The following is a 14077-nucleotide window of genomic DNA, read 5'->3' as shown; positions in this document are numbered from 1 at the left end:
TTATTATTACTTCATTTAAGTGTTGTTTTCAATAAAACCGTTTAACTTAAATTTTTTTCTAATTATTTTATTTTCCTATACTTACCAATGAGTCAAATTGTTTAAAAAGTAAGCTTAATTTCTGTTCACAGTTTAAGGAAGGTAAGTAGTTCTACTAGCCAAAATTATAACTACGAAGGTTTCTCTTATCCTAACAGCCAAAATATTGTAAACAAATTTTTGGAGTTCCTAATAGTTATGCACCTTCTGCTAACTGTCGAATAAATAACTCCAATATTCAGTATTGCAAAATGGTGTTTATTTAGATTACTTCGGAAGTAGTACTTCACAGATTCAATTATACTCCACAATTAGAGTGCTTAAATCAAACTGACTGACTATCGCTTGCATTGCGCTGCTTTTATACTTTCAGTATGACTCGTTCACCTATTTCTCCTAAGGTCTAGACTTTTCATGAGCATGCTTTCTGGAACAGTTGTATCTCATATTTGGTTATTTAGCTATATGCGTATCTATGTGTGAGTAACAACTTCTGCTCTTAGCTGATGACTACATATGTATGTGTATGTGAGATAATCTCTTCACTTCGAGCTGCTGGTTATGTGTGTGGAATATTCTTCGTTGTCTTGTACATAAATGTGGCTGCTTGCTTTAATGTGTACATGTACATAAGTGTGGCTGCTTTTTTGTTGTTGTGATTATTTACTAACATCATAGTGATGCTAATATTCGCCACAATGTATATATCTTCCTTCTACAGCTTCCTATAATAACAAAAGAAAACATTACAACTGGTATATAAAAAATATGTTAAAAATAACTTTCAATTAATTTCAAAACAAAAAGGCTATCATAATCACAGAAATAAGTTTAAATAAATTGATGGCCATCTTACTAATCAGTAGGCTGAAAAAAGCAAGAACAACTAAATTAAAATCTTTTAAATGTAATTCTCATACTTTTGTTTATTACAAGGAGCAGTAGGAACATATGGATTTTGACGGCCTGAAAACTATTAATTTCGTATCACAAGTGGTTATGTTTTTATTTATCCATGGTTTGGCTCTGGCCCAATTTGAATCTGAAGCAAAGAGTATATATTTGTTAAGAGGCGTCACTCGATACTTTTGTTGTTGCCAAAGCAACCCTGTCATGTCGAATGTGATTCTCAAGGAAGTTTTGTTTATTTTTCTTTACCTGCATCCTATATATTTATGCGGTGAAATGACTTTGCAACAAGACCGTGTGCGCTGATGGATTGCCTGTGGAGCTATTCAAGTACGGCGGCGAGGAGTTGGTAAGGCGCATGCAACAGCTTCTTAGCAAAATATGGGCGAACGAGTGCATGCCCGACGATTGGAATCTAAGTGTTCTTTGCCCAGTCCACAAGAAGGGGGATACTGCAAAATGCACCAACTATCGTGGAATGAGCTTTCTTAATATCGCATATAAGGTCCTTTCAAGTGTATTGTGCGAAAGATTGAAGCCCACCGTGAACCAGCTGATTGGACCTTATCAGTGCGGCTTCAGACCTGGTAAATCTACCATCGACCAGATTTTCACAATGCGCCAAATCTTGGAAAAAACCGTGAAAAGAGAATCGACACATAATTTCTTCGTCGACTTTAAAGCCGCCTTCGACAGCACGAAATGGAGCTGCCTATATGCCGCTATGTCTGAATTTGGTTTCCCGCAAAACTTATACGGCTGTGCAAAATGACGTTGAGCAACATCATCAGCTCAGTCAGAATTGGGAAGGACCTCTCCGAGCCGTTCGAAACTAAACGAGGTTTCAGACAGGGTGACCCCCTATCGTGCGATTTCTTTAATTTGATGCTGAAGAAAATTAGACTAGCTGCAGAACTTAACCGCACTGGTTCTATAATCTATAAAAGCGTGCAGTTACTGGCATATGCTGATGACATTGATATCATCGGCCTAAACACCCGCGCTGTTAGTTCTGCTTACTCCAAACTGGAAAAAGAAGCGGTAAAGATGGGTTTTATGGTGAATGAGGACAAAACGAAGTACCTGCTATCATCGAGCAAAGAGTCAGCTCATACGCCCCTTGGCAACCACGCTACTGTTGGCAGCCATAATTTCGAAATAGTAAAAGACTTCGTTTATTTAGGAACCAGCATCAACACTAGCAACAACATCAGCACTGAAATCCAGCGAAGAATCAATCTTGCCAATAAATGCTACTTTGGACTAGGTAGGCAATTGAAAAGTAAAGTCCTCTATCGGCGAACGAAAATCATACTCTACAAGTCACTTATCGTACCCGTCCTGCTATATGGGGCAGAACATGGACCATGACAACAGCAGATGAAGCGGCTTTGGGAGTGTTCGAGAGAAAAGTTCTTCGAAAGATTTATGGATGGCGAGTACCGAAGAAGATTTAATGATGAGCTGTACGAGCTATACGCAGACATCAACATAGTCCAGCGAATTAAAACGCAGCGGCTGCGCTGGCTAGGCCATGTTATGCGAATGAAAGATGATGCTCCGGCCAAGAAAGTGTTTCTATCGGAACCCGCCTATGGAAGCAGAGGTAGAGGGCGGCCCCCATTCCGTTGGAAGGACCAGGTGGAAAACGATTTAAACTCCCTTGGTGTGACCAATTGGCGCCGGTTGGCAGAAAGAAGGAGCGACTGGCGCGCTTTGTTGGACGGCCATAACCGTTTAGACGGTTAAGCGCCAATTAAGTAAGTAAGAAGTGACTTTGCATAATTACGATTTTTGGAAAGAGAATTAATTAATTAATTTAATACAATCAATAAAATAAACACAAATACCCCACGAAAATGTATAGAAGGCGTTTTTATAAATACATCTGACAAAAAAACCAACGACTACCTTGACAAAACATCGAGTAAATTGTCAAAGTATGCGTTCTAACTCTGAAGCAAAAAAAATCTGTGCAACAATTTTCACAAACATTTTCAGTAATTTAATTACTGTACATATGGGCATATTTTTATATACATGCATAAATCATTATTGAACTGGTTGACGATTCACGAAAAATGCTATGGGAGCTTTGGTATAAATCACAGTTGCCGCGCCATGTTGTTATTTGGGACCATAATTCATTAAAAAAAGGACCAAATCCCAAAAAACGAACACATTTTTTTGTTTACAAGTAATGTAATCACCAGCAATATACATATACATATAATATAGATGACTATATCGAAAACATCTTATACATTATTTCTAATTGCTGTTTCGCACCAAAAGGGTTAAAGGCATTTTTTTGCTTTGTTCATGAAAATAAACAATTTATATCGCAGTTTGATTTTAACAAGGTGCGGTCGAAACATTTGGGCTATTCTGCCATCCAACTATGTTGCGAGCTGCTACGATAGATAGAGTAACGTTTCACGTAAGCATTAACTAGTAATGCAGTTCATGCGAACGAGTTGGGTGGCGATCAAAAGTTGGAAATTGTGAAAACTCTTGGGAAACCCGATTTGACCGCGCGACTGCGATGACGATACGGTTCCATTCTTCCTTCCTGCTCTGCCTTCTTTTTCGAAAAGAAGAAAGAAATAATGTTATACGCACCAGTTTCTTCGAAATGTTTTACTAGATATAGTAAAAAGCCATATTCAGCGCAACGAATTAAAGAATATACGTACGCCTCATCTATATACAGTAAAAATTCGTCGGTGGGTAAGAAACATCATGTGCACTCAGATAGATTAACCATAAATATAATCCAAAGCCCCTGCAAGTCAAATTGCTTCAGTCAGGAGGGGTTTGGGATCCCCATTACACAGTACGCGAAACATTCATCAACGACGTCAGCGGGTTCCGTAATTGCTGCACAAATATCCCCAGATGAAGCAAATATTTGGAAACTACACAGCCATTGGGGCACTGAATAGTATAGACTATCTATCTTGCTGAGATACTTTTAAAGTCAAGTGCCAATGAAGGCGATATATTACATATATACCTAGTATAATTTAGTGGTCCTTTCGATCAATGTTAACTCAGTAGAATCTTTGCACGAATATAGATAAGAAACATTAAAATCTATACAGTGAAGGCAAATTATTTTGAAGTCGGTGTAGTCTATGGTGTAATACGATCGAGTAAGTAGAAAATTTTATTCATTCACGTGGGATTAAATGGCTCGCTCATTTATGAGCCCCAAAACAAAACGTCTTAGGTGCCAGGTTCAGATTGGTTTAGAAGTTCTGACCCTATATTGGGAATATTCCGCTGCTTTCTCTAGTCCATACACCTAATATTTACCGAGATGAGAAAATAACGTGTCTCACATTAAAATGTTTTTTCGTGGGCGCATAAATAATAGTGTAATATAAGTTGAATTTAATAAAAATGAATTGTTAAGAAGAAACAGTGTGTCTGATGAGTGAACGGATTGGGTTGAAGGTTATCACAGGGGCTAATCTTATGGGCCATGGTTAGCAAAGTTGTGGGACCAGTCTCGCGCGATTGAGAAAAACAGAGGGGGCAATAATCAGTTGTTGTTGATAGTGAGGAAACAAGAGTGCGAGACGGATCGATCGATATAGTACCATAGTACAAAGCCGCCAATTCCGTTTTTTTACTTTCAGTTGTAGCTACTTTTTTTTGCTTGATATTGTTTTATTTTCCTTGCCACCACTGTTCAGACTTCAAAACTTTAAGTAATACAACTCATGTCAAAAACATATGTTTTGAACTGAGTTATCGACACATCTTGGAAACGCAAGGGTCTAATACCATTTCCTGAAAAAATTATCTTTCTTTTCCTGTGGAGATCTGAAGGAAGCAACATAGTTTGTGAAGTCGCGGTGATATACATTTTTTTGGTGTTAGAAGTGAAGCTAAAGTGAAGCTTTCTAAAGTTAATTAAACAATTTAAATAGTGCGAGTGAACATAAGTATATTTGACCAACAAAGACACTCAAAAGCAGTCGTCAACTTCGAGCCGGAGCCTTGATATTTAATCTTTAAATTTCGCATTTATATACATGGTGAGTTTTCAAATAAGTTTATATACCCATACGTGCAAAGTATATTTGACCAACAAAGACACTCAAAAGCAGTCGTCAACTTCGAGCCGGAGCCTTGATATTTAATCTTTAAATTCCGCATTTATATACATGGTGAGTTTTCAAATAAGTTTATATACCCATACGTGCAAAGTATATTTGACCAACAAAGACACTCAAAAGCAGTCGTCAACTTCGAGCCGGAGCCTTGATATTTAATCTTTAAATTTCGCATTTATATACATGGTGAGTTTTCAAATAAGTTTATATACCCATACGTGCAAAGTATATTTGACCAACAAAGACACTCAAAAGCAGTCGTCAACTTCGAGCCGGAGCCTTGATATTTAATCTTTAAATTCCGCATTTATATACATGGTGAGTTTTCAAATAAGTTTATATACCCATACGTGCAAAGTATATTTGACCAACAAAGACACTCAAAAGCAGTCGTCAACTTCGAGCCGGAGCCTTGATATTTAATCTTTAAATTTCGCATTTATATACATGGTGAGTTTTCAAATAAGTTTATATACCCATACGTGCAAAGTTCCTCTTTTTCTTTTTTTTTAATGCTATACCAGCTTAAATAAAAATATAAAAACTGTGGTATTTTATTTATTCTACCAGATTTCTTTCGAGAATTCCCCGCAGAAAAGTCTCTCCCTCATCTCCCTGCATTTCGCCATCAAAACATAATTCTACTAAAAGTTGCTGAGATCCGCCTAGGGCCACTCTTGACCTATCTCCAAGTCCAGCTTGATCGAGATTTTCATAATCATTTCTCATATAATAATTATCAACGTGAGTATGTAATGTAACTAGCGATCGCTCATCAACATATGCCTATGTTGTTGTTCATATACAGCAGCCTCTCAAACATGCGACAAATATAAATTGTAAGGAATGAGAATGATTGAACATGTTTGAGAGAGAGTTGTATGACATCGTTTGAACCCAAATTGTAGCTAAATAATTTTTTTGTTGCGATCTCTCTTAAACATTTTGTATGAATTCGGATGGTTACCGTCATTCGCAAATTTATTATAGATGGGTAATTTATATTTAAAAGAATATTTGAATGTTTACAATATTCCTAATGCAGCAACTGCAAGCGTGAAGGCCTTCGATGCTACGTAGCAATGCAATATATATATAAATATTTATATATATAATATATACCTATATCTACTTTTTTTGATGCCCCTAAATATTCAAGCACACCACATACATATGCATATCTAGTTATAAGATTTTATTGTTACTTAAATACATATTTATTTTGTTGTTGTACATACATATTGTATGTACATAAGCATGTGCGGATATACGAATGCAATTTCAACTTAAGTGAAATTCGATGGTTTTTAATGATAAATATTTTGTTTTTGCAAAGTGAGTTTTTTTTTGCATCTACACACATACATATGTATAAAGCTTTTTATTGAATTTGAAGTTAAAGAAAGAAAGCGAGTAGACCAATAGGAATCATTACAGTTCTGCCACCTGTATTTTTGTATTTTTATGAAATAGTAGGCAAACTAAGCTAAGATCCCTTATATTGTAATGGATTAATTTTGATAAAATAATAATTGTTAAAATGGGTAGATAATTTGTGTTTACTTTGGTTTGAGACACAGGAGTTAGTGGTAATGTATCGGGGCCTCAATAACATCTATGAGGCCAATGGTAGGGCGGGTACAGAGGCAGCCACCAATCGTTGCAACAATGAGCTGCCATGCATAAAGGTAGGAATGTCATATTGATGAAGTGTGGCATGCAAGTGCGTTTGTTGTTTTTTTTTTCTTTTTTATATTTTCTTATGCTAGTGTATCCCAGTGTGCAAACTAAATTATTCTGTTTGGCCGTTGACTGGGGAGAGTAGTGCTGTGCAGTGATCACGTTAAGGAATCCACGAAGCTGAAGCTCCGGGCCTGAACGCCAGTGCACACGCCGTGGTCATTGCACCTTGCCACAAGCACTGCTGCTCGTTTGTTCTTGAATGTGCCTGTTGCACACCCAGTCGATGGATATCATAACAATATCTCCTGGAGCAGGGTACGATTAAATTTTCTGATTGTACGTGTGTGAACCGTGAATAAAACAGACCCTACCAAACAACGACGAGCTAGCTTATGCAGTACGCAAGCCTCGAATTTTCACAATGAGTTCAACACGGCCTCGCGTGGAGATGAGTCAGGTAACAGAGCTTTTAATTATAAACGAAATAAAGCAATTATTTTTTCTTTTTCTAGCAGCTTACTTTTTTCTAAAAAGTTAGTGGTAGGATGTTCCATATCAGACCTGAAATTAAAGCTCACCGGTCTTAAAATTTTAAACTTTCTAACAATGGAATATTGATTCAATATTTTAAGTATAATTACCATGCGTATATTAGATTAATTTAGATTTATTCATTCATTTTCCTTACATAATTAACAAGTATTTATGTAACAAATAAGTATGTTAAGCTAACAGATAACATTATAATCCAAGAAAAAGTAAGGCATTCTTTAAAAACAGTATTTACTTAAAATGTGCTTGAAATGTTCCTTAATTAAATGGTATAAAAACAGCAGACGAACTTTTAATTGTTGTAACTTTTTATCTATGTTATGAATACATCCGCTAACTTACAGGTACGAGCATAGAAAATATAGCTGAAACGTCTCTAATCCTATTTCTCCATCAATTGCAAGCCCTATAACATTACTAACACCTATACGAGCTTTTGAAGTAAATTCTTAATTCAGTGACTTATTGAATCGGCATAGCTTTTATTTAGCTGGATTAGTGACGAAAACCTTTCACGAAAAGTGTTTGTTAATTGAATGAGATATCTAACAACCAAAACAGGGATTCAAGGGGTTGATGAGCGCAATACAGAGCTTTATAGCTTTAAACTTCCGCAACCCAATTGTCAACCTCACCTACGCGAGGGGAATCCTGCTACAAATATGATTTTATCATACACATATTCCGCATGCGAGGCTCTGGCGCCCCCAAGCTGCTCGTCGAAATAGTGGGTGGGGAGGACGGGATGGCCTAGAAGGTTAAATGTGATCATATTAATCGTTCCCGAGATGGTCGGGCTAGTACCTTAGTGGTGCTTTGTTACCGACCGGATCGCACCGGACCTATATCCGGCAAACGACCATCAACATCGATAACATTCCTCAAAGCCTTCGGGGAGTGTCTTTATCGTTAATACAACAACCAAACAATACCTTGCGTTTCTCTGCCTAAATTACCTAATACCGCAGTTGCCTTTGTTCCGCCACAATTTAATGATTTTACAATTACAGGAAGAAACCCATTTAAGTAAATGGAAGATTATTAGTGATTTGATAAAAATTGATTTTAATTAACAGGCTTAGGCTGATCAGCCAATCAAATTTTGTGGCAGCACTCTGAACAAAAAAATCATATCGTGGCTACTTGCCTTAAAAGGCCCAAAATTTACAAAAAGGGACCAGCGGGCCACACTGGCTTGTAAAGGACCATTCTTGCTCCAAATGGACCAAAGTGGCAACCGTGGTATGAATATTCCATGTGATTTTTTTGAATGCCAGGGCGTATATGCAACATTTCAATACTGGAATTTTTTAACTCATACATTTTCTATAAATATGTATGTTTCTAATATAATTAAATATATTTATGTAATACATTTATATGTATGTACATCCTAGGAACTCGATAGTGATTTATGTTCGCGTGAAGGTCAAGACTAACATTATTGCGATGGACGGGTCAAATCAGGAAGACTCTAGGGACTTGCGACAACTATCACAGTGGTAAAGAAGAAGAAGGAGTAAGACGTAGCCGGCAAGTAGGTGTACGACTATTTCTTTTATAACAAATTTGAAAAGGTAATGCACCTTTGGATACATTCTTTATGATAAGAAAAATTGTGTTCCGAATTGGCAACTTACATGTTTCTTGGATTTTTGATTGTCGATAGCTATTAAAATTATGTAGTTTTTGTTCTAGTAGTAAAGATTCCAGTTCCGGTTCCAGTTTGTGTTCTGATTTTAGACAAACTTGCAGTCTCACTTTTTTAGGCTTTGGTATCAATTGGTGTTTTGCCGTACGCTTTCGGTTCAGTTCTCGTTTCCAGTATAAGTCCTGCTCCGATTTAGGCTACGGTTTCGATTTTAGTTTGCGTTTCGGTACCAGTTTCTATTATGGGTCGGGTTCGCATACATATACGCTCCGGTACCAGTTTTGGTTTCGATTCCAACTTTCGTTTCCATTATAGTGTGCAGCTCAGTTTCCGCCTTTGATTTCAGTTCTCCGGTACCCCGATACCGATTATTTTATGTCAGCTTTATATTTCCAGATACAGAACATTGCTTCTATTCGACGCAGGAATAGTAACGAGCTTATACAGTGCCACTGAAATTACTTCTACGCAGAAGGCACAAAATTGGTAGAGTGAACTGGTGCTGGAATCTACTCGAAGTATCGGGGAGTTAACTCATCGCACCGACTTCCTGAATCTAGCAGTATCTTCCAGCAGAAATCTTTTCCATAGAGAGCGCAACTAGACATTCTCAGATATCAACACAACGATCGTTTTTTGTCGGCAAGCTGCTTTAACATTATTTGAATCTAATTTCGTAAAGTCATTTATGGTGCAGCGGTATACAACCTCACTGGCGTCCGTGAGACATCTGAGTTTTTACTGTTATTGTTTCACTGCATACAGCAATATTGAAGTTAATGAATTGCAGATGAACATCCGAAAAAATAACGAAATTAAAATAATCACAGCGGAAAACTTCGTATTACCACCACTGAGTTATTTGCTGAGGCTTTAACCTAATTATGTCTATGCTTGGATAAAAAAGAAATATTCTCAAACTAATCGTATCGGAATTGAGAGTACTTGCGAACGTCTCCACAGGACACTCGGCATATATTGCCAGGTGGAGACGGAAGCAGAGCCAATTCATCACTTACTCGGCACGGCATAGAAGATGATCCAGATTACTGAGTGGATTGGTACTAAGAGATTGGTCGTTTAAAGCTGTCGAAACATCTTCCCCTGAAAAAAGGGGCTTGCGACAGTTTGGCTTAAGTAAGAAAAGTTGGTCTTTCGCCACTTGTTAAGTTGATAAAGAAAAGCAAGCGCTTTGTTGAAGGCTTTTTAGCTACCTCGCAGCGTTTACCAAGGGTCTCAAAATGGACGCAAATGCATGCTGTTGGAAGAGTTGAAAGCTGCTACACACATTCTTTCAAACTAACCTAACTAACCGATGTGAAAAAGAATTTATAGCCGAGAATCTGCCCATGAAAAGACACTCAACGCATCTTTGTTAGTGTAAGGCACGAATGCATGGACTCTTTGAAATGCAGAATAGTTTACTTGTATCGTTGTGTAGGCGAGTAACGAAGACATTCCGACTCAGGAGGATTAGAAATCCTGACGAAGCGGAGAAGTAGCAAAAGCGCTACTAACTTAAAATATCCAACTTGCGTCATTATCTCTACAAATATTAGCTGGTTCGGGCACTAACTAGTTTTAAACTCTGATATAAATTTATTGGAAGTTCAAATACGGCCAGATTTTATACGACGCCGAGACACTTTGCAAACCAGCCACCCAGCATTAACTTTCACCAAATAAGTTCTTCACAAAATCACTCAGATTTGCTGTCACCTTTTGAAGTGTGTGAATGCTCTAATTTTATACAAATTTTAATTCACAAGAAAAAATTGACACGGCGTGTACCGTTGATTTACACACAACTCAACCATAAGTATGTGAGGCCAAAATATTCGCTTCCCAAGGCAGTCGGTTCTATGTACCGTAGCGACTCGGGATTTTCCCGACCAAGGGCTGTCATTTCAGTGTAACCCCATTTAATTTATTGCGTTCCTCCCACAAATTGTCATCCTCCCAGCAGCTCGTTGCAGCGGGACTGCGCCATACTCTCGGGGAAGGTATCGAACCCAATCCGGCTGCGTCTCCTGACCCCGGTCCTGAGAAATGGTTTTGCTACGTTTACTGGAAAAGAATATTTTTAGGACGGTCATACTCTTGTCAGTATATTACGTGCAAGGGATAATTGCATCGGGCAGGTTGTTCTGGCCTAGATACCAAAACCCGACGTCCCCGTAACTTTTATAAATCTTTTGTGGCTCCTTGCTGTTCACGTCCAAGGGCGTCCCGTAGTCTACCCCTCAGCGCCCCACACTACCTTCCAGTAGCTCTTCTGCTCAACAAGCCACAACAAGTGCCCGCATTGCTCGCGCCCTACGGCGCCACCAGCTCATACGGTCGCTCCCACTCATAACTACAATCTCCGTAGTAGAGTTGGTAGCAATGCCGAGGATCAGCCCCCGCTCCCGTCTTCATCCCTCCTCTTTCCGTCAGCAATCTTGTAGGTCAGGAAAACATACTCTTAGTCTCTACCACCTTTTGCACCGTTTGCCAGCACAGAATATATATGTTTGCGTCATCCACCCAATGCAGCCTCTTCCTTGGATAGTGCCACTTTCCTAGATGTTCTTATATCCGCGACGGCAAACCCCATGCTGCAAGGCCGCAAACCCAACTATATCGAGTACCCCAATGCTTACCCAGGGACGTCCAGTCCCAGGGCCACAACAGCATATGCGTCCTGGCCGCCCACAACTCAAGCGTAGTCTCCCGTCACTTACTCCTAGAGTGACGACGTCTCCCACGCTGCATTTCAGAATTCTGCAGTTAAACTGTAACGGATTAAGTGGGAAGATCACCGTAGTCGATTTCATGAAGCGGCACAACATCTGCATCGCTGCGATTTAATAGACTAAACTTACAGCAAGATCTGCTCTGAAGAACTTTTATGGGTATAATGTCCACAGAGAAGATCGCGAGAGCGGTAATGGAGGCGGCCTCGCGTTTATCATACACCTCTCAGTGCAATATCATATATTTGATCCCGACATCGGCCGCAGGGACAGTATCTTAGAACGTCACGGCTTATCTGTCCGGTCAGGCGATGTAAACCTAGAAATCATCAACATCTACATACCGCCTGCCACCTGTTACCCCAGTGGATATTTACAACATTGGGTCCCAAATGTCGACCATTTTGAAAATCCACGTCAATGGCATTACGCTACCGACTGTCTTACATCCCAAAATCTTGGTTGTGACGTTTGATCAAGGTCTACATTTTGGTAAACATGCAGTCGCAAATGTACCGAAAATCCAGAGCCGCAATAAAATCTTCAAATGTCGTGCTAGCAGCACTTGGGGTAAAGACAAAGAAACGCTCATTACCACTTATAAAGCAATTGGCCAGCCGATTGCATTCTACGCGTCCCCGATATGGTCGCCAATCCTAAAGACTACTCCCTAGAAGAAGCTACAGGCCTGCCAAAATACCTCCCTCAGAACCGGCACGGGTAGTCTTCTTATGCACCCGAACACCATCTACATAATGAGGTGAGAATACTCCCCATTCGGGAGAGAAATGAAATGCTCACCAAACAGTCGTTTTGAATACCCAGAAACCTGGGCATACACACAGACATCTGATTAATGAGCAAACATCGCCCAGGGGCTTAAGGAGTCATCTCCGTAAGCATTATGAGGAAATACGGCGCCTGAGAACACAGCCGTATGAAGCTAAAATCGCAGGTCCTCAGTGAACTCCACAAACAGGTGTCGGACCTCTGTGCCAGGAATTGCCCGGGGAATCCTGTACTCAAAGAACAATACCCAAAACTAGCTTGACTTCGTCTGGATACTGTAACAGGTTAAACTCTTACCTATCCAGAATCAGCCACGGCATACAAAATGTAGTCCCCGCTTGCAATGTGTCCCCACATGACACCAACCATCTTTTTATACTCAGTTGAGCAGAGCTCACAGAGTATATTAAGTTTGATTGGATAACGGTTGGTTGTACATATATAAAGGAATCGAGATAGATATAGACTTCCATATATCAAAATAATCAGGATCGAAAAAAAATTTGATTGAGCCATGTCCGTCCGTCCGTCCGTCCGTCCGTCCGTCCGTTAACACGATAACTTGAGTAAATTTTGAGGTATCTTGATGAAATTTGGTATGTAGATTCCTGGGCACTCTTCTCAGATCGCTATTTATAATGAACGATATCGGACTATAACCACGCCCACTTTTTCGATATCGAAAATTTCGAAAAACCGAAAAAATGCGATAATTCATTGTCAAAGGCGGTTAAAGCGATGAAACTTGGCAGATGGGTTGACGTTATGACGCAGAATAGAAAATTAGTAAGATTTTGGACAACGGGCGTGGCACCGCCCACTTTTACAAGAAGGTAATTTAAAAGTTTTGCAAGCTGTAATTTGGCAGTCGTTGAAGATATCATGATGAAATTTGGCAGGAACGCTACTACTATTACTATGTATGTGCTAGATAAAAATTAGCAAAATTGGATGAAGAACACGCCCACTTTTTTAAAAAAAAATTTTTTTAATTCAAATTTTAACAAAAAATTTAATATCTTTACTGCATATAAGTAAATTAAGTCAAAATTCAACTCCTGTAATGATATGACAAACAAAATACAAAAATAAAAGAAAATTTCAAAATGGGCGTGGCTCCGCCCATTTTCATTTAGTTTGTCTAGACTACTTTTAATGCCATAAGTCGAACAAAAATTTACCAATCCTTCTCAAATTTGGTAGGGACATAGATTCTATGACGGTAACTGTTCTCTGTGAAAATGGGCGAAATCGGTGGAAGCCACGCCCAGTTTTTATACACAGTCCACCGTCTGTCCTTCCGCTCGGCCATTAACACAATAACTTGAGCAAAAACCGATATATCTTTACTAAACTTAGCCCACCTACTTATCTGAACTCACTTTATCTTGGTATAAAAAATGGCCGAAATCCGACCATAACCACGCCCACTTTATCGATATCGAAAATTACGAAAAATGAAAAAAATGCCATAATTCTATACCAAATACGAAAAAAGGGATGAAACATGGTAACTGGATTGGTTTGTTGACGCAAAATATAACTTTGGAAAAAACTTTGTCAAATGGGTGTGACACCTACCATATTAAGTAGAA

The 14077-nt window shown here is 38.9% G+C and overlaps 1 long non-coding RNA gene across 1 annotated transcript; it reads right to left on the bottom strand.

Moving 5' to 3' along the window:
• Positions 1 to 276: 276 nt before the first annotated feature.
• On the bottom strand, positions 277 to 12852 carry LOC137240610 (uncharacterized). Its single transcript, XR_010949776.1, has 2 exons — positions 8948 to 12852; positions 277 to 764 (listed from the first exon to the last, which is right to left on the bottom strand). It is a non-coding gene; the product is annotated as an uncharacterized lncRNA (long non-coding RNA).
• Positions 12853 to 14077: the final 1225 nt, after the last annotated feature.

Source organism: Eurosta solidaginis, chromosome 2 (assembly GCF_040869045.1).
Source record: "Eurosta solidaginis isolate ZX-2024a chromosome 2, ASM4086904v1, whole genome shotgun sequence".
In the NCBI taxonomy this organism is placed as follows: Eukaryota; Metazoa; Arthropoda; class Insecta; order Diptera; family Tephritidae; genus Eurosta; species Eurosta solidaginis.
Note: the sequence above shows the minus strand (reverse complement) of the source record. Positions and strands in the feature narration are given on the sequence as shown.